Below are 20239 nucleotides of genomic sequence, written 5' to 3' on the forward strand. Positions count from 1 at the left end.
CCTTTTGAGCTCCCCAATGTTTTCTGGGATCAACAATTTCACGTTCAGCTTCCACATCCCCTTGCTCGCCCCCCGGTTGTCCTGTAGGTTACAGTCAGCCAGCAGGAGGCAGTGGTCAGAGAGGAGAACCAGCCTAATGTTGGTGGATCTGACTGAGAGCATTCGGGACACAAACAGGAGATCTATCCTTGAGTGGATAGACCTGTATCTACGCTGTGCTCCGTCTGCAGAGGGGGCTGAAGCTGTCACGCAGCTTGACGACTTTAACCATTTCCATCAGGAATCTGGCCATGGAGTCCGCATCATTGTCAGCCCCTCCAGATCATCCATCCCCATCAATTAAGTCACTGGCCAGAATGACTGGGCTGGACGTCACCAACAGCAATGGGAGCTGCAGCAGGACCCCCAGTCACTCACTCTGTACCCCAGGGTGGACATGTTATTTAGTCTCAGGGGACCATTTCGGAACATAACATCTGCTATCTTTCCTTTTTTTAATTTCAAAAATATACTTTATTCATAACAATATCTTTGTATATGTACACAGCTATTGAAGCTGTTCAGTTCTGTTTGACTCGATCCAGCAAATAAACAAAGGTATCTCTTACTTGTACAAGGTTTTATTTACATATATTTGAAACATTGGGAGGGGCCAATAACTGGGCACCTATTGTACTTTGGCAGAAAGCCCTTAGACACCGGTCTTTCCCCCACTGTGCCTTTGCAGCTGCTGGCCCAAGCTTAGTGCATCCCTCAGCACAGAGTCCTCTGTCACAGAGCTGCTGGAGACAAAACTGAATAAAAACCACTGCATCTTTCCCCAAACTTCCTTCATGAAGGCATATTCCAGCAGGTCTGTAAGGTATGAGTTTAAGAGTATGAATATGTCAGGCTGTTGCTTGACTAATCCATGCAACTGCCTTTTCTTTTATTTCAAAAATATACTTTATTCATAAAATATTTGATGACCTGTACAATTCATCATGCCATACATACGTAAAATTCCATTTCTTTGCATACAGTGACAGAGTAATCGTTAATATATATAGGTCTGTACGTTTACTATCCACATATTTAGCTGGGGGGTCAGCAGAGCCCCCTTACTGCATGGGCCCCCTGTGCTTCGTCAGGCAGATGTTACACGGTGGTCTTTCCCCACCGCGCCTTGGCGGCAGTTGCCCCAAGCTTCAGCGCGTCCCTCAACACGTAGCAACTGTCCTTCCAGTGAAGATATGGGCCCCTCCCAAGGGGCCACTTGGCTCGAGATCAGTCAAAGAATCGCTAGGAGTACAGTCTGTTTAAAGCAAGGTTACCAGTTTAATAAATTAAAGCTGCCTGGCACAGATACATCCAGCAACACCGAGGTTCAAAGCTTCTGTGTTCTGTGGAGAAATGGCGCAATTACATTTGAAAATTACACATTATTTATATGTATTTTAAGAGACAGCACAACCTTAATTACAAGAAAAGTCCAAACAACTGTAATATAGTGACATGATTGACAGCAGGCTAATCCAATGATATTTCCTGAGAAACAGATTGTTTGACACACAAAATCATCCCATGCTCGCTAGTTCAAGGTTAGGGTGTAGGTTTGCTTGCTGAGCCGTAGGTATGTTATCCAGACGTTTCATTAACTGGCAAGGTAACATCATCAGTGGCGACCTCCAAGTGAAGCGAAGCTGTTGTCTCCTGCTTTCTATTTATATCTTTCTCCTGGATGGGGTTCCTGGGGTTTGTGGTGATGTCATTTCCTGTTCGTGTTCTGAGGGGTTGGTAGGTGGCATCTAGATCTGTGTGTTTGTTTATGGCGTTGTGGTTGGAGTGCCAGGCCTCTAGGAATTCTCTGGCATGTCTTTGCTTAGCCTGTCCCAGAATAGATGTGTTGTCCCAATCGAAATGGTGGGGTTTTTTTCCCTCCGTGTGTAGGGCTACGAGAGAGAGAGGGTTGTGTCTAGCTGTGTTCATGTATCCTGGTGGCTAACTTTCTTCCTGTTTGTCCTACGTAGTGTTTGTGGCAGTCCTTGCATGGAATTTTGTAGACGACGTTGGTTTTGTCCATGGGTTGTACTGGGTCTTTTAAGTTTGTTAGTTTTTGTTTGACAGTGTTGGTGGGTTTGTGTGCTACCAGGATTCCGAGAGCTCTTAGTAGTCTAGCTGTCACACAGAGGAAAAAAAACCCACCATTTTGACTGGGACAACACATCTATCCTGGGACAGGCTAAGCAAAGGAAGAGAAAGTGAGGACTGCAGATGCTGGAGATCAGAGCTGAAAAATGTGTTGCTGGAAAAGCGCAGCAGGTCAGGCAGCATCCAAGGAGCAGGAGAATCGACGTTCCTGAAGAAGGGCTTATGCCCAAAACATCGATTCTCCTGCTCCTTGGATGCTGCCTGACCTGCTGCGCTTTTCCAGCAACACATTTTTCAGCACAGGCTAAGCAAAGACATGCCAGAGAATTCCTAGAGGCCTGGCACTTCAACCAAAGGTCTCAGTGGGTATATTTCCAAAACACATTCAGAAAAGCTGAAACATTTTAACCAGGCAGTGGTTCCGTCCTATTTACTGTATCTTGGATCTCAATCTCGGGTTTTAATTTAACAACTGATGCAGCGTTCAGTTCAAGAGCACATACTGAGTTATTTTTCTTAATAGCTCCTGAACTTATACAGCCCTAAATCCATATTAGTGTTCCAGGAACAATGGTGATTTTTTTTGGAACCCACTTAGCTGAATATTCCTTTGCTGACAGGTTTAAAACTCTTTCCTCTCCTTTTCAACTCTCCCTCTCCCCCCACACATCACAGCCCTCTTTCCTCTCTCCCTTGAAGTCTGCCTGATCTCTCCCTAAACCATTCTGAAATCACCTCCTCTCACTCCTGCCCTCTTCTTGCAGAAGCCCCACTTCCCAAAGCTGTGCTGGCACAAAGACTCACATCTCAACCAATGTTACTTTTTGGCAGACCCCCACCTCCTACTTGCCCCTCCCTCCCAATTCCCAGACTTCACTCCAGCCATCATTCCACACCCCTCCCCCCGCCCACCTCTCTCCTCTCCCACACCATGGACCATCTCCCAGTTCCCAACCCTTGGTGCCCAATCCCCAGCTCCTGGACGCCAAACCCTGAAGCTAACAATTGGAGAGGATTTTCTGGGTGATTTGGGGATTTCGAGGGGGAATGTTCACCCACACCCATGCCCTTTGAGCATTGCTTCAGGTGCCTATGTGGATTGGAAAAGCGGAACAAAGGGTTCTGAGTTTTAGTAATCATGACTTTATCATTCACTTCATGAAACTTTTGGTTGCAGCTCCATGAATAGAAATTCACAGCATCTCAACAAAACACCCTTTCCCCATGTCCTTCAGAACCTACACCTTCCCACTTGGTAACACTGCAGTGTCAACATTTCAAATTTCTTTCAAACTGATAAAAGCTGGCAAATGAAGAATCACTCTCTCCATAGATGCTTCCAGATCTGTTGAGTTTGTCTAGGACTTCGATTTTATTTCAGGCTTCCAGCCTCCAAAGTATTTTGCTTTCATCAGATGGTGATCAATTTTCTTTTTTTTAAATCCGAACTGCATGGAAACAGGCCGAAAAAGTTCACACCGACCCTTCAAAGAGCATCCCCCCAGCCCACCCCTCAATCCTGCATCTCCCATGGCCAATGCAACTAGCCTGCTCAGCCCTGGACACTACGAGCAATTTAGCATGGCCAAACCCTCTGTATAGTTTCAGAGTTTTCCATGGATTCGTGCAGTTTCTAAGCAAAATAAAATATAATTATATTTTATTTTGCAGAGTTACATTTTATTTTGCTCAAAAACTGCATGAATCTAAATAAAACTCTGTACAGTTTTGCAGAGGGTTTGTCAGTCTGACATAGCATTGGGACACAGACAGACTTCACACCTATTGGTTTAAAAGCTAAGCTATCTTGAGAATGTAATTTAAAAGGAGTTCTGGGATTTACAGATCAAAGAACAGAAACCAGCATATCTAATTGTATACGATGAAAGTTTTAATCGAAAATTGTTTACTGTATCACATCTCCATGACACTGGACTCCTTTGACTATACATTGTGTGGGCAAGATCTTAACCTCCACAACCACCTGATGATGGAGCAGCGCTCTGAAATCTAGTGCTTCCAATTAAACCTGTTGGACTATAACCTGGGGTTGTATGATTTTTAAGTTTGAGCTGAAAATGTGTTGCTGGAAAAGCGCAGCAGGTCAGGCAGCATCCAAGGAGCAGGAGAATCGACGTTTCGGGCATGAGCCCTCCTCGATGATTTTTAAGTTTGTCCAACACAGGCATCTCCAAGTCATGCCTCTCAAAGAAGAAATTCTTCCTCACTTCAATTTTAAATTGACGTCCCTTTATTCTGAGCCAATGCCCTATGGTCCATGAGGGGAAACATCCTTTCAGTAACCGCAGTTAGGTGGTAGTGTGGGGGTTAAAAAATAGGGGGAAAAAACAGGAGAGTCAGACATCCTGCTGACTCTGAGAGCTGGCTCTTGAGGGAGCTGGACCAGTGTGTGTGCACTGCAAGGACTCTCCTCCTTGACTGTGTCAGAGGGGAAGGGGACTGTCTCTGGACCAGCTGCCCCACATCCAGTGTGCTCGAAAAAAAAACATCCTTTCAGCTTTACCCTGTCAAGCGCTTGCGTTTCAGTGAGAATACCTGTCATTCGAAACTCCAATGAACTACCATTCATCTAACTGTAATATCAATAAGCAACAGCTGAGGACGCTGCAGACTGATCAATGATCAAACATTATTAAATTTAATCCCTGCCCTCCCCTTCACTGTTTGATCACACAGCATTACCCTTTGTGGAAGGCATTGCTTGTCACTGGCCACTCGGGTGTTTTCCTATCTTCCTGGTGGTGGAAATTGAATAAACATTCGTACACCTTGTGTCCCTCACTGTGTCTCATACCTGCACACACACACCATGGGTGCTGAGGAAACAATAAGCACTACTGCAGTTAGGCGGTAGTGTGGGGGGTTTGGGAAACAAAAGAAAAGAAGAACAGGAGTGTCAGACCTTCTGTTCACTTTGAGAGAAAAGAAAATCAAGCATTATTGATGAGAAATGTGCCCTCTGTCAGATGGTGCAGATATTGCAATGCACTGTGGCATTGTGACCAACGGGAGGCGCCATTAAGCTATTTCAACATTTCGGGTTTTGGGCGGAGACCTTCCTTTCTGCAATTGTTTCCGTTTTATGTGAAAAACAACTCTGGTCAGACAAAATAATAGAGATACATGAATCGCAAGCGTTTAGGTGTCAACCTGACAGTAGTTTCCTGTTCGGGTCAATTTGTTTTGATGTTTGTTTCACTTATTGTTGATTGAATCGTGTTTCCGGGTTACAACAGAAACTGTGCCCTGACAACAGGGAGCTGGTGCTAATATAAAATGTAATGTCATATCGTGGATATAAACACAGGTTTATTCCCACTTCACAGAAATGTGAGCAACCTATAAAAATATTCAGGCAGGCTAAACATCCACATATTTAGCTGAGGTGTCAGCGGAGCCCACTTACTGCATGGGCCCCCTGTGCTAAGGCAGGCAGATGTTACACGATGGTCTTTCCCCACCACGCCTTGGCGGCAGCTGCCCCAAGCTTCAGTGTGTCCCTCAGCACGTCCTGGACCTTGGAATGTGCCAGTCTGGAACACTCAGTAGGGGTCAGCTCCTTCAGCTGGAACATCAACAGGTTTCAGGCCGCCCCAAGAGCATCTTTCACTAAGTTGATGATCCTCCAGGCACAGTTGATGTTCGTCTCAGTGTGCGTCCCGGGGAACAGGCCGTAGAGCACTGAGTCCCGCATCACGGAGCTGCTCGGGACGAACCTCGACAAACACCACTGCATTCCTCTCCAGACTTCCTTTGCGTAGGAACATTCCAGAAGGAGGTGTGTGACAGTCTCATCTTCCCCCCCGCAGCTGCTTCATTGTGGTGCGGCTGAGAGTCCGGGCGTGCATAAAGGATCTCACAGGCAGAGCCCTTCTCACCACCAGCCAAGCCATGTCTTGGTGCTTGTTGGAAAGTTCTGGCGATGAGTCATTCTGCCAAGTGACTTTGACAGTCTGCTTAGGGAACTGCTCATTAGGATTGACCTTCTCCTTTTCCCGAAGGGTCTCAAGGACACTACGTACTGACCACTTACTGATGGACTTGTGGTCAAAGGTGTTTTTCTTCATAAATTTCTCTACGAAGGACAGGTGATACGGAACGGTCCAACTACTCGGAGCGTTCCGCGGCAGCAAGGCCAGGCCCATCCTTCGCAACACCGGGGACAGGTAGAACCTCAGTACGTAGTGACACTTGGTGTTTGCGTACCGGGGATCCACGCACAGCTTGATGCAGCCACACACGAAGATGGCCATCAGGGTGAGGGTGGCATTGGGTGTATTTTTTTCCCCTGTTGCCCAGATCTTTGCATAGCAAGTCCCTTTGGACCCGGTCCATCTTTGATCTCCATATAAACAGGAAGATGGCCCGGGTGACTGCGACAGGACAGGTTCTGGGAATAGGCCAGACCTGTGCCGCATATAACAACACTGACAGTGCCTCACACCTGATGACCAGGTTTTACCCGCAAAGGAGAGCGACCGTAGCTTCCATCTGCCCAGAATCTGCCTCACTTTCTTGATATGCTCCCCCCAAGACTTCATACACGCCCCAGCCCCTCCGAACCAAATACCCAGCACCTTCAGGTGGTCAGTCCTGACAGTGAAGGGGATGAAGGATTGGTCGACCCATTTCCCGAAGAGCATGGCCTCGCTCTTGGCCCCCGAGACCCGTTCAAACTGGTCACATATGCACATGAGTCTGCGCACAGACAACAGATCCAAGCAGAAAACGGCAACATCATCCATGTAGAGGGAGGTGTAGGTCATCCATGACATGCAGGCCCCCACTGCCATGAATAGTCACCCCTCTCAGGCTCGCATCCTTCCTGATGGACTCGGCAAATGGCTCTATGCAGCACACAAACAAGACAGGAGAGAGAGGGCCCCCTGCCTGACTCCAGATCTGACTGGGAAGCTATCTGATTCCCACCCATTGACTGAGACTGCACTGACAATGTTGGTGTAGAGCAGGAGCAGGAAAATCGACGTTTCGGGCAAAAGCCCTTCATCGGGAATAGAGGCAGGGTGCCTGCAGAGTGGAAAGATAAATGAGAGAGGGGTGGGGGCAGGGAGAAAGTAGCATAGAGTACAATCGGTGAGTGGGGGGTGGGGATGGAGGTGATAGGTCAGAGAGGAGGGTGGAGTGGATAGGTGGGAGGGAAGATAGGCAGGTAGGACAGGCCATGAGGACAGTGCTGAGCTGGAAGGTTGGAACTAGAGTAAGGTGGAGGGGAGGGAAAATGAAAACATTCAGTTACAAACTGAGTAACGCTGTATTCAGTAGGTACTGGCCGCAGCTGAAAATGTGTTGCTGGAAAAGCGCAGCAGGTCAGGCAGCATCCAAGGAGCAGGAGATTCGACGTTTCGGGCATAAGCCCTTCTTGATTCCTGATGAAGGGTTTATGCCCGAAACGTCGAATTTCCTGTTCCTTGGATACTGCCTGACCTGCTGCGCTTTTCCAGCAACACATTTTCAGCTCTGATCTCCAGCATCTGCAGACCTCACTTTCTCCTCGAAGATACTGGCCGCACCCAATCTGATGAGACAAAAAATACACCAGATCTCTCATGAGTGAGGAGTAGAAATGAGCAAAGTATTTTACTTCTGCCTCTACCTTGTAGTTTAAAAATACAGTAATAATTCCAGTTCCGACTTGACTCTCAACAGATTGTATCAGTCTGGAAATAGCGAAGTCGCGATTGGCTGCCTCCGACGATGGTGGAAGCAGATTTAATCAACGTTTTCATTAGAGAATTACACTGTTGTCTGAAAATGAACAATGTGCAGGGTTATGGGGCAGACAAGCAGGAGGCTGGAAAAACAGCAAGGCAAGCAGTTTCAGGAGCTGGAGAAGTCGCGTTTCTTTTTGTTATCCTGTTTTATCAAGTAAGTCAACCTTCCTTTCGGTTATGGGGGAGGACAGGAGACGTGAAGTGCTTTGTTAATATTCAGTGAATTGCTTACTCCGAGAGTCGGTGCAGACACGATGAGACCAATAGTTTCTTTCGCTGTTGTGATAATTCTGATGTAGAGGTACCGGTGTTGGACTGGGGTGGACAAAGTTAAAAATCACACAACACCAGGTTATAGTCCAACAGGTTTAATTGAAATCGTAAGCTTTCAGAGCACGGCGCTTTATTCTGTGAACTGTCGTCCAGGAAGGCCCCCTGTCAATTCGATTTCCAGCCGTTTCTCTGTTGGTCATCATGTCCAGCTTTGTGCAGTGCTCACTGTTGAGGGTTTGTTCTCTGTTCTGTCTTGAAGATCTTGAATTTCTCTGTGAGTGCGGGCAAGGCATAGAGAGATCCCCAGATAGGTAAGTGCAGGAATAGAGAAAGGTCTGGCAGTGCTGAGTTTTTACTACAAGTTCATTTTCTCAGGCAGCTTGATGTTAAAGTTAAATGAGGGGAAATAGAGGCAGTTCTTATGGTCTTAAGTGGCTTCATCAACTGGAATTCCTTCTACACACACCCACTGTGCCCTGAGCAAACTGAATATAGTCAGGTACCGCGGTTCAGTGCAGTGGGGTTGTCCCAGTTACAGATCTTGGAAACAGATACAGGGAAGATGTTAGTGTTTTTAGCAAGGGGTTAGAGAGTGTGAGAGAGAAGGAGAAGTGGGCAAGAGAGTGAAGTACAAAGAGAAAGTGAAAATATGGAATACACTTATGAATATCAGTATGAACGTTTGATTTGGAGATGCAGGTGTTGGACTGGGGTGTACAAAGTTAAAAATCACACAACACCAGGTTATAGTCCAACAGGTTTAATTGGAAGCACTAGCTTTCGGAGCGACACTCCTTCATCAGGTGGTTGTGGAAGTTGTGAATTGTGACCTCCCCAACCACCTGATGAAGGAGTGTCACTCCAAAAGCTAGTGCTTCCAATTAAACCTGTTGGACTATAACCTGGTGTTGTGTGATTTTGTTTTTAAAGTATGAACTTTGTATTCCTCACTTTGTTCAATCAACCTATGATCTTTGTGTCCTTGTATGTTATGGTCTGCCTGTACTGCATACAAAACAAAACTTTCCACTGTATTTAGGTACATGTAACAATAATGAATTAAATGCAAAACAAGCGAGTGTGTAAATGACTGAAACAGTAAACAAGTGTGAGGGAGACAGCAAGTGGATGGAGATAGAGAAGGTGAGAAGGTGCCATGAGAGATGTCAGTGTTAGAAATGCAGGTCTTTTTCAAACAGAACCACTCCTGAGTTGATTTAATCTGGACAATACTCCTTGGAGATTTTATTTAAGAGCTGGGTTCTTGCCCTTAACAGGCTTTGCACGTGAGTTATTCAATTGGAAACAAAAGCAATTTATTGTTGGGGAGTTAATAGAAAAAAAGCACCAGGGATTTGGCAATGAGGGAGAACCCAGTTCGGTTGTGTCTAAGAGCAGTTCTGGATATAGTATTTACGAAAGGAAAAATAGCTGGGCTTTTTGGGGCTTTAGTAGCACAATGGTAGTGTCCCTACATCTAAATCATCAGTGGTGTGATGGGCAGTGCTGCCGGGAGACTTGGATAAACTGCAGAGTTGGGCGAGAGGGGGCAAATGGAGTTCAATGCAGATAAATGTGAGGTGATTCACTTTGGGAAGAATAACAACAGGAAGGCCGAATATTGGGTCAATGGAAAGATTCTTGGTAGTGTGGATGTACAGAGGGATCTTAGGGATGTATGTACATTGATCCTGGAAAATTGCCACCCAGGTTGATAGTGCTGTTAAGGCATCCGGTGTGTTAGGTTTTTATTGGTAGAGGGATTGTGATCCGGGATATCATGCTGCAACTGTACAACATGCTAGTGGGACCTCACTTGAAACATTGTGTACAGTTCTGGTCGCCCCATTACAAGAAGGATGTGGAAGCATTGGAAAAGGTGCAGAGGAAATTTATCAGGTTGTCACCTGGTCTGGAGTGTAGATCTTATGAGAAAAGGCTGTGAGCTTTGGGTCTGTTCTCATTGGAAAGAAGAAGACTAAGAGGGGATATGATAGAGACATACAAGATGATCAGAGGATTAGATAGGGTAGACAGCTTTGTGCCCACAGATTTAAAGAAGTTACCGCCAGAGTGTTACACAAACTCACATACTCATACCAAATCAACAGCTTTTCAGCCCAAAAACCACATCTCCTTTTCAAAGTTTTGCCAATGTCATTTCATTTTCTATAAACTAATGCAGAATACAGAGATTGTTGCTGAGAATTTATTTCTCACTTCAACTTGAAGCTGTATTGTGAAGTTCTTGACCTTTGTCAGTGTACAAAGTGAAAACAGAAATTTGACTCCACGTTGGAAACCCCCTAACCAAATTAATCATAAGACACTTCTCTGTGACAGCAGCTAAGTACTGCTTTCTGAACTGTGTCAGTTCACTTCCACTCAGGCAAATTTAACATTCTCACTCTCCGACTTTATGACTGCACTTCTTTTAAAGATATAAAGGAAACTTTTGTGTGCAACTGTTTTGAAGTATGTTTTGCCAAAATTGCCTCTCATTTCTAAACTGAACAGAAAAGTAAGATAGTTACCACAGATACTGGTTAAATCTGCTTTAGAGACTTTTTGACATCCAGCTTGTATTCTATTTCTGAATGGTTGGTTAGCTCAGTTGGCTGGGTGACTTGCTTGAGTTTTAGAGTGACACAAGCCTATTATCAGTTCAATCCGTGTACTGGATGAGATCATCATGAAGGTCCTGCTTTCTCAGTCTTGTCCTTTGTCTGAAGCACAATGACCTTCAGGTTAAACTCATCAGCTCTCTCTCTCTCTCTCTCTCTCTCTCTTGTTCCACACACTACCCCCACCCCCCCAACCGACTTTTTCTCTCTCACGAGAGTGTGGGTCCATTATGACTTATTTTTAAACTTTATCTCTGAAATCTGTCAATGACCCTTGTGTTTATAAAGAAGCCAGTTTAAAAACCCAATGGACAAAACTCACTGTTAGTACAGAACAAATGATATCACCATTTTCATACAAACTGACCTTTGTGAAATGAAGTAGTAGTACAGTCAGTATCTGATATATTACATACTCTTGTGGAACCTCCTTTTCATTGGAGTTAAAATAAATGAGATTATGAACATTAAGCAAAACTAAAATTTGCATAAATTAAGTTTCTGGATGTGTTTTATAGCTGTGAACAAAATTCTGACCAATTAGTTGCAGATCACTTGGCACAGCAAACGTTTAGTGATTCAATGACAGTATATTTGCATTCAGAGCACAGACATTGTTACAAGGAAATCACCCCCGCCTCATTAATTCCCCATCTCAGGTACGTCATGGGGTTTTGTGATTTGTAGGCCTAGTTTCTTCACAAGGTGTCACCCCAGACTCTCCCACGCATCTCCCTGCCCTCCGGTCCAGCCCCACACTGAGTGGGAGGCCTGTGAGAATAGCTCTTCCCATATCATTGCAAAATAATTCATCACTTGAATGGGGAATTCCAGGCAGAGCAACAAGCTTAATATATTTTTAAATAACATCAGGTGAAGCAATAGAAAGATGCTTAGAGCATGTTGTCCAAGGAGAACTAAAAGAAACAGGAATAAAAATGTATTAAAACCCCACTGAGCAGAACCAGAAGCAGTTTTGGGTTTCACACCGATTAGATCCTTATCTCCAGCTGAGCAGGATGGAGTTACATGAAGATTGATATCTCACATTAGAGGGCAGGAATATCAGAAAATGTGACTTTTGAGGACAACCTCTTGATCAATTGTACAGCACATTCCTGGCCTGGGGAGAATGGCAGTGACCATCCAACTGCAATGGTTAAATCACAGGCATCGGGGATGGGAATAAAATTTCTCCTCTTTCAGACCACTTTTCCACTCCAGAGTTGTGGGTGCTGAGGTGGCTAAACAGTAAAATACTGGATCTACACCTGTCACAGATGCTTGAAATGATTGGCACCTTCCTGGTTGCTGCTTCTCCAGTTTCAACAGTCAGGAGCATGAAGTTCCCATAGGACAGTGGGGATATTGCATTTTGCCCAGGGTACTTGGAGGACAGAAAGGCTAACACACCCCAGAATATCTTCAGAAACAGAAAGTCAAAAGTTTGTTTTTTTCTCTTGCGCTTTTCCCTAAACTATTCAAGTTTGTTAATTGACACAAACAGATGAAAATAAATCTCTGGATAGAAAAGACGTAAAGAGTCTATGAGGAAACTGTTGTTACAGCATATCCAACATTACTGAACCTTGACTGACTTTGGAAGATATTTGCTCGATCTTGGAGGTTCAATAGTTCAAACACAATTCAAAACTAACTGTGATCAATTTGAATATTCTGAGAGCACTGTTTCAATTCACTATTTGCCCTTGTTAGATTCAGTCACTTGGACATCAATTCAAAAAGATTCCATGAAATCCCACTTGTTGCTAACAGGCAGCACCCTTCTGTCTTGGGAGATTATAGACTGTGCCTCGGGTATATATCACTTCTCTATTGTGGGTGTAGAGGGCGATCCATAAGAGGATGACACTCCCACAGATGGGACAGACAAACAGAGACATCACAATGAATGCTTTTGTTTCCTTCTGCCTGAAGGATTAAGATTAGATTAGATTACTTACAGCGTGGAAACAGGCCCTTCGGCCCAACAAGTCCACACCGATCCACTGAAGCACAACCAACCCAGACCCATTCCCCTACATTTACCCCTTCACCTAACACTACAGGCAATTTAGCATGGCCAATATACCTAACCCGCACATTTTTGGATTGCGGGAGGAAACCGGAGCACCCAGAGGAAACCCATACAGACACAGGGAGAAGTGCAAACTCCACACAGAGAGTCGCCTAAGGTGGGAATAGAACCCGGCCTATGGCGCTGTGAGGCAACAGTGCTAACCACTGTACCATCGTGCCGCCCACAAGCTGTTTAACACCTAACACCTTTATAACCTATTTAAAATATAATGAATATCACCATCTGCAGTTTCGTAAACTGTTGGAGTGAAGTTTTTATTCTTGCTCAATCGGATATGGTGCAAACACACTGCAAAAAATCTGTCCTCCATGCATGACATTCAGAGATTGTAACCACAATGGAGATGAGCCTCAGCAACTGCCCAGTTCCCCATTACACACATGTAAAACTGACCAGTCAAATCTCACCTACAGGATTTGATAAGTGTTCATGCCTGACCTTCCTAGGGGCTTTCCTCAGTTCATCAAGCTTCTGACAGGGGTCTAAAAGAAAGCAGTGTAATTGTGGACTCATCTCTCGGCCATTTTATTCAGAGGTTCCTGCTTCTCACTAGCATTATTGGAGTTATCAGGAGATACCCTGTGGAAGTTGTCTAATGAGTTTCCTCACAAGCAGTCACAGTTTAACTTCTTTTGTTGTACATCTACTCTCATTTGTTACAAATCTCATTTCTTAATATTTCCTGTTCTTGCTCGAAACTCTGAAATTATTCCCCCTCTTATCCATAAGATCTCTTCGACCAAACTTTTGATAACCTGATCCAATACATCCTTAGGTGTTTGATTTAATCTGCTCTTAGGAATGGTCTTGCAACATTTTATTATGCTGTACAATTTCAAATTTTGTTCACAGCTCTGTAGTACAAATTCTAACCATACCAACTACAAAACCTGCTCTTTAATCTTCCACTTTAGGGGAAGATCAATTGAGAGAGAATGTTAAACAAAGAGGCACCAGATTTCGGGATAAATAATTGCCAGACAGAAATGAGACCTCTCTCAGAGGTTAATGAATCTGTGAAATGTTTTACTGCAGAGGGCAGTTGAGACTACATCATTATTTATATTCAAGGCTGAGATGGGCAGATGTTAATCAGTTGGGGGATTATCAGATCAGCCATTGAATGGTGGAGAAGTCTCAATGGGCAGAATGGCCAACTCTGCTCCTATATATTATTACCTAAGCTCCCACCCTGGAATAAAGTTGTCCCTAAAGCTAATTTGCAGAATGTGATGTAAATATTCACGAATTGTACGTGTGACTAGGACACCTATCACATTCCATGTCCGATCTGAAGAAAAATAATTTCCTGCATTTACACATCATTCTTCACAAGCTCAGGTTGTAAAGCAAAAGGACTTTATAACGAATAAAATACTTTGTAGTCGCTGTTGTAATATAGGAAGTTCCCACAACACTGTGACATGAACCAGATAAACTGAATAGTGATGTTTGTTGTGGTATAAATATTATTCAGAACAAGGAAGCACACCTCTTTTTGTCTCTGAATATTGCATTGGCATCGTTTAAGTACCTGGCTATTGGTTGAGTGACAAATATTGGATAGGCCATTGGGGAAAAGCAAGTCCCCTGCTCTGCTCAAAAATGGTGCAGTAGGATCTTTTGCATCTGCAGACAGAGGGTCCTCTGTTTATTATTTCCCCTGAACCTCCAGCAGTGCAGTACTCCGAGTATTCTGGAAGATTCCACGTTCGTATCCTAACCCCTCACCAGAGGTATGGTAGCTCTGAAATTAAACCATGATTAATCATTTTTCCCTAGTGAGAGAGCAACCTTATGGCTCTCTGTGACTATACAGCTTTACCTTATTGGACTCACACCTAATATTGTCTTCAAGTTCCTGTCATGAACCCATGTGATTACCCAGTATTTAGAACATCAGAACTTTGAAGCAGGAGTAGCCCATCCCACCCTACAAGCCTGCTCCCCTATTTGATAAGAGAACTTTTTCTGGTCTCAACTCTACCTTCCTGTCCACCTCCCATAACCTGTGACACCCTTGTCCACCATTGTTTTGATCCAATTCAGCATTGAATAAATTCTGCGACTCCACTCCATTGGAGAGTTCCACAGATGAATGACCCACTGAGAGAAAAAAATTTGTTCATCTCTGTTTTAATAGGGGGTCACTTGCTCTTAAACTGTGTCCCCTAATCTAGTCTCCCCCTCAAAACACACATCAGTGTAAACTCAAGAGGTGAAATCCATTTTTTTAATTCATTCTTGGGATGTGGTTCCTGCTGGCGAGGCCATTATTTATTGTCCATTTCTAATTGTCCAGAAGGCAATGAAGAGTCAATCACCTTGCTGTAGGTCTGGAATCACATGTCAGCCAGAGTAGGTAAGGATGCCAGTTTTCCTTCCACAAAGGACAGTAGAGAACCAAATGGGTTTTTACAACAATCAACAGCAGTTACATGGTCATCGTTCGGTTAACTTTCGATTCCAGGTTATTATTGAATTCAAATTTCATCACCTATGTTCCCAGAATATTAGCCTGGGGTTTGGGTCAGTAGTCCAGTGATATTTACTAGTAGGGAATAACCTTCCTTCATAGTTTTGTTTTTAGCTCGTATGTTTATATCCTGTCAAATCCTCTCCAGATCTTGTATGTTTCCATAAGATCACCAATTCTCCTTCTAAACTCAATGTGTCCAGACCCAACCTGTTAGGCCTTTCATAATAAAATAAGCATTTCATCCCAGTAATAAGTGGAGTTAATCTTTTCTTGAACCGCATTTAATGCAATCATATCCATTTTTAAAAAAGAGACCTCAATTGTACATTGTACTCAAGGCTCTACAGCTGCAGGAAAACTTGCCTACTTTTATATTCTATTTCTTGCAATAAACACCAACATTCCACTTGCCTTCTGAATCACATGCTGTACCTGCACACTAACCTTTTGTGATTAATGTATCAGGACACCCAGATCCCTCTGTACCACCGAGCTTACGACCTCTCTTCACTTAAATGATATGCTGATTTTCTATTCCTCTTGCCAAGGTTAACAACTTCACATCTAATTTTCCCCACTAACTAAACCTATCTATTTCGCTTTGTAGGCTCTTTATCTCCTCTTGACAATATTTCTACCTCTCTTGGTGTCAATCGCCAAATGTAGCTACAGTATATTCAGTTCATTCGTCTATGTCACTGATACAGATTGTAAATAACTAAAGCCTTCACACTAATCATTGTGGTACTCCAATGGTTACAACTTGTCAACCCAAAAAAAGGTTCATTTACCCCTACTCTCTGTTTCATGTTAGCTGACCAATTATTTATCCATAGTCATATCTTTTCATTACATTATATGCTTGTGACCAGGTCACACTGCTCATGAAATGTTTAATCATATGATATGTAATTATGTCATATTTCCTGTGTTTTGCATTACCCTTAGAAGTGTCTCGGTATTCTCTTGGAGGAGCACCAAAGCTGTCCCAATCCTGGAATAAAATGCATTACACAACAGCTAATATATACCACAGACCTACAACAATGCTCCTTCTCTCCAGTTTCTGTTTCCTCTCTCTTCCTTCCCTCTCCAAGTTGTGATTTTCTGTCACCCTCCTTCTTGGTTGGGTCTCATAGAACCTCCATCAGCAATGCAGTTTAGACATGTTGTTTGATTGCAAAAAAAAAGTAAACCAGGGCACTTTGTACCTGAGAATTAAGAGTTAAAGCAGTATTTCTCCTGAGTCACCAGAACCAGTGCCCAGGAACTGTGCAAAAGCAAATATTACACTGCCTGAAAATCTGAAATTAGAAGATATGTCAGAAAGCACAACAGCTCGAGCAGCTTCAATGGAGGGAGAATGTCAGAATTAATCTCTCAGAACGATGACTTTCATCAGGACAAATTTCATCAGAATTGACCATCCATTCTGGTAATTTTCTGTTTGGTAATTCTGTCATATGAACACAAATACAATATCTGATAAATATTAACACTGTTGGAAAATCACTTCATTTTGACCATGTAGTAGTTGGTAATGTTTAATTTTTGCTTAAGTTTTGTTACATTTCTTTAGTCTAGTTGAGTGGCCCACAAATTATTGAAACAAAATCCAAAATTGCTGGGAAACTCAGCAGGTCTGGCAGCATCTGTGAACAGAAAGCAGTTAACATTTTGGGTCCAGTGACCCTTCCTCAGAATAAGACATTGTCTTTTTTGCAGCATACAAAGTTTTCAGTGAATGAATCACAACATATAATTTACAAATCAAAGGAGAAACAGAAAATAATATAAAAGATTTAAGTGAATTAGGTCTAAATATAAATAGAATATTGACTGAAATGAAGAACACTCATTTCCACTGATTCTAGAAAAAACCCCATCAATTTTGATGAAGACCTATGTAGAGTCATATAGCACAGAAACAGACCCTTCAGTCAAACATGTCCACACCGACCATGTTACCAAACTAAACTAGTCCCATCTACCTGCGTTTGGGCCATATACCCCAAACCTCTGATGAAGAGTCATCTAGACACAAAACATTTGCTTGCTGTCTCTCTCCATGGATGCTGTCTGACCCACAGTGATCTCCAGCACTTGTTTTCTGTACAGATTCCAGCATCTGCAGTAATTTATCCCCCTAAACCCTAAACCATTTGTACTTATCCAAATGTCTTTTAAATGTTGTAACTGTACCTACATCCACCACTTCCTCTGACAGTTTATTCCAGACACACATCACTGTTTAAAAAAAGTTGTCTCTCGTATCCTTTTTAAATCTTTATCCTCTCACTTGAAAAATAAGCCTCCTACTTTTGATATCCGCCACACCCCACCACCTCCAGGGAAAAGACCCTTTGCTATTCACGTTATCTGTGCCCTCATGATTTTCTAAACCTCTATAAGGTCACCCCTCAACCTCCTATAATGCAGTGAAAGAAGTCCCAGCCATTTCTATAACTCGAACCCTCCATCTGCTGGCAATATCCTGCTAAATCTTTTCTGAACTCTTTCCAATTTAATAAATCCTATTGCAGGGCAACCACACTGGAGACTGATAGCCAAAGAAAGAGCTCACAATGTCCAAGGAGAGTTGCACATTGGATCCAGAATTGGTCGAGTGGCAGGAAGCAGGGGCTAATGGTTGGGGATATTCTTGTGACTGGAAGCCCTTTGTTCAGTGGTGTTCCACCGGAATCAGTGTTGAGGCAGTTGCTGTTTACAATATATATAAATTATTTAGATTTGAATGTAGAAGGGTTGATTAGTTTGTGTAAAAAATGAATTCAGATTTCTCCAGCTTCCTCATTTCCCCTCCCCCCACCTTGTCTCAGTCGGTTCCCTCAACTCAGCACCGCCCTCCTAACCTGCAATCCTCTTCCTGACCTCTCCGCCCCCACCCCACTCCGGCCTATCACCCTCACCTTGACCTCCTTCCACCTATCCCACCTCCATCGCCCCTCCCCCTAGTCCCTCCTCCCTACCTTTTATCTCAGCCGGCTTGGCTCTCTCTCTCTTATTCCTGATGAAGGGCTTATGCTCGAAACGTCGAATTCTCTATTCCTGAGATGCTGCCTAACCTGCTGTGCTTTGACCAGCAACACATTTGCAGCTTGATTAGTTTGTGGACAATATGAATATTGGGAAGTGGCTGATAGTGAGGAGGGTAGCCTTTGATTACAGGAGGATATAGTTGCGCTGGTCAGATGGACTGATTAGTGACAAATTCAATTCAATCTAGATAAATGTGAAGTGATGCACTTGAGCAGGACAAACATGCAAGGGAATATATGATGAACAGTAAGATGCTGGTAAGCACCAATAATCAGAGGAAGCTTCAGAGTCAAAAAGTCTGGTGCTGGAAAAGCACAGCTGGTCAGGCAGCATCCGAATGGCCTTACTTCCACTCCTATGTCTCATGGTCTTATCTGAGGAGCAGGAGAGTCAATGTTTTGAGCAAACGCTCTTCTTCAGGAATGTCAGAAGACCTTATGCTCGCGAAACATCGATTCTCCTGTTCCTTGGATGCTGCCTGACCTGCTGCGCTTTTCCAGCAACACATTTTCAGCTCTTATGCTCGAAACATCGACTTTCTTGCTCTTCAGAATCTGCTGTCTGACCGGCTGTGCTTTTCTAGCACCATGCTTTTTGACTCTGATCGTCGGCATCTGCACCTTCACTTTCTCCTTTCAGAGGGAGCTTGGTGTGCACCAGTCCATTTAAGGAGTGGAACAGGTAGATAAAGTGGTTAAGAAGACATGGAATAGTTCACTTTATTAGCTGAGGCACAGAATTTAAAAGCAGGGAGGTAATGATGGAACTGTATTAAATGTCCATTTGGCCAAAGCTGCACTGTTATGGGTTATTCCGGAATCCACATTTTATGTGAGGGATGTGATAGCACTGGAGAAGAAATTCAACAAGTTGTTGCCGGGCTGGAAAGTTTCAGTTGTGGAGAGAGATTGGATAGGTTTCTTTTTGCCTTGCAACAGAAGAAATTGAGGAGGGAGGGGACATAACTGAGATATATCAAATTATGGGGCGCATAGAAAGGGTAGACATAGAGACCTTTCCCCTTTGGTGGAGGGATCTGTGGGAAGGGGCACAGCTTTAAGGTAAAGGGCAGAAGATTTACAGGGGATGTGAGGAAAAGTGTTTCCCTCCAGATGATGATGGAAATCTGAAACACAATGCCTGTAAGGGTGTGGAGGCTGAAACCCTCACAACATTTAAGAACTGTTTAGATGAGCACTTGCAATGCCAAAGCTATAGGCCAGATGCTGGAAAATGGGATTACAATTGTTACGTGGCTATTTTGACTGTCGTCCTGAGCAGAAGGGTTTTTTTCTATGCTGTAGACCTCTTCAACTCTATGACTGTAATTTCAGTCACTTTCAATGTATTTTCTTGCATAAGTTTAGGACTTCCTTACAAAACAAAAGTTACAAAAATAGTAAATACATCCAAAAACTATTTTTTTAATTTATTGACTTCCATAGTGCAGTTTCTGGGCAATGCAGATTAATGATGAGTCAGAATGAATGTCAGGGTCAGGTATAAGGAGAGACTGGAGATATGCTGGATTGACAGCACAGAAAGCCAACTAGTATATAATAACTTTAGGAGAAATATCAAGAAATTCCTCTTCACAGTGTGTACAAATCATGGGACAATTACTAAAATAGAACAAGAGAATAAAACTCCAAAATGATTTACATCATTCTTGCAAACCCATTTCCTTGATTCAGATCTCAGTCATCTGTTCCAAAGACTCTTTATGTAAAATCTTGATCTGGTGACATTCAAAGTGCCTTGGGATGTTTCATTACCATTATGGCGTTATACAAATGCAAGTTGTTATTAAATCATTTAA

The 20239-nt window shown here is 43.4% G+C and overlaps 1 protein-coding gene across 1 annotated transcript in view; it reads left to right on the forward strand.

The window, feature by feature from the left end:
* The first annotated feature begins 7820 nt into the window (after window positions 1-7820).
* The window catches only part of LOC132833767 (tumor necrosis factor receptor superfamily member 14-like), a 110070-nt gene continuing 97651 nt past the window's right edge, over window positions 7821-20239 (forward strand). The window contains exon 1 of the mRNA XM_060852303.1: window positions 7821-8037. The gene's annotated coding sequence lies outside the window, so the exon portion shown is untranslated. The remainder of the gene's footprint in view (window positions 8038-20239) is intronic.

This window comes from Hemiscyllium ocellatum, chromosome 37 (assembly GCF_020745735.1).
Source record: "Hemiscyllium ocellatum isolate sHemOce1 chromosome 37, sHemOce1.pat.X.cur, whole genome shotgun sequence".
Taxonomy (NCBI): Eukaryota; Metazoa; Chordata; class Chondrichthyes; order Orectolobiformes; family Hemiscylliidae; genus Hemiscyllium; species Hemiscyllium ocellatum.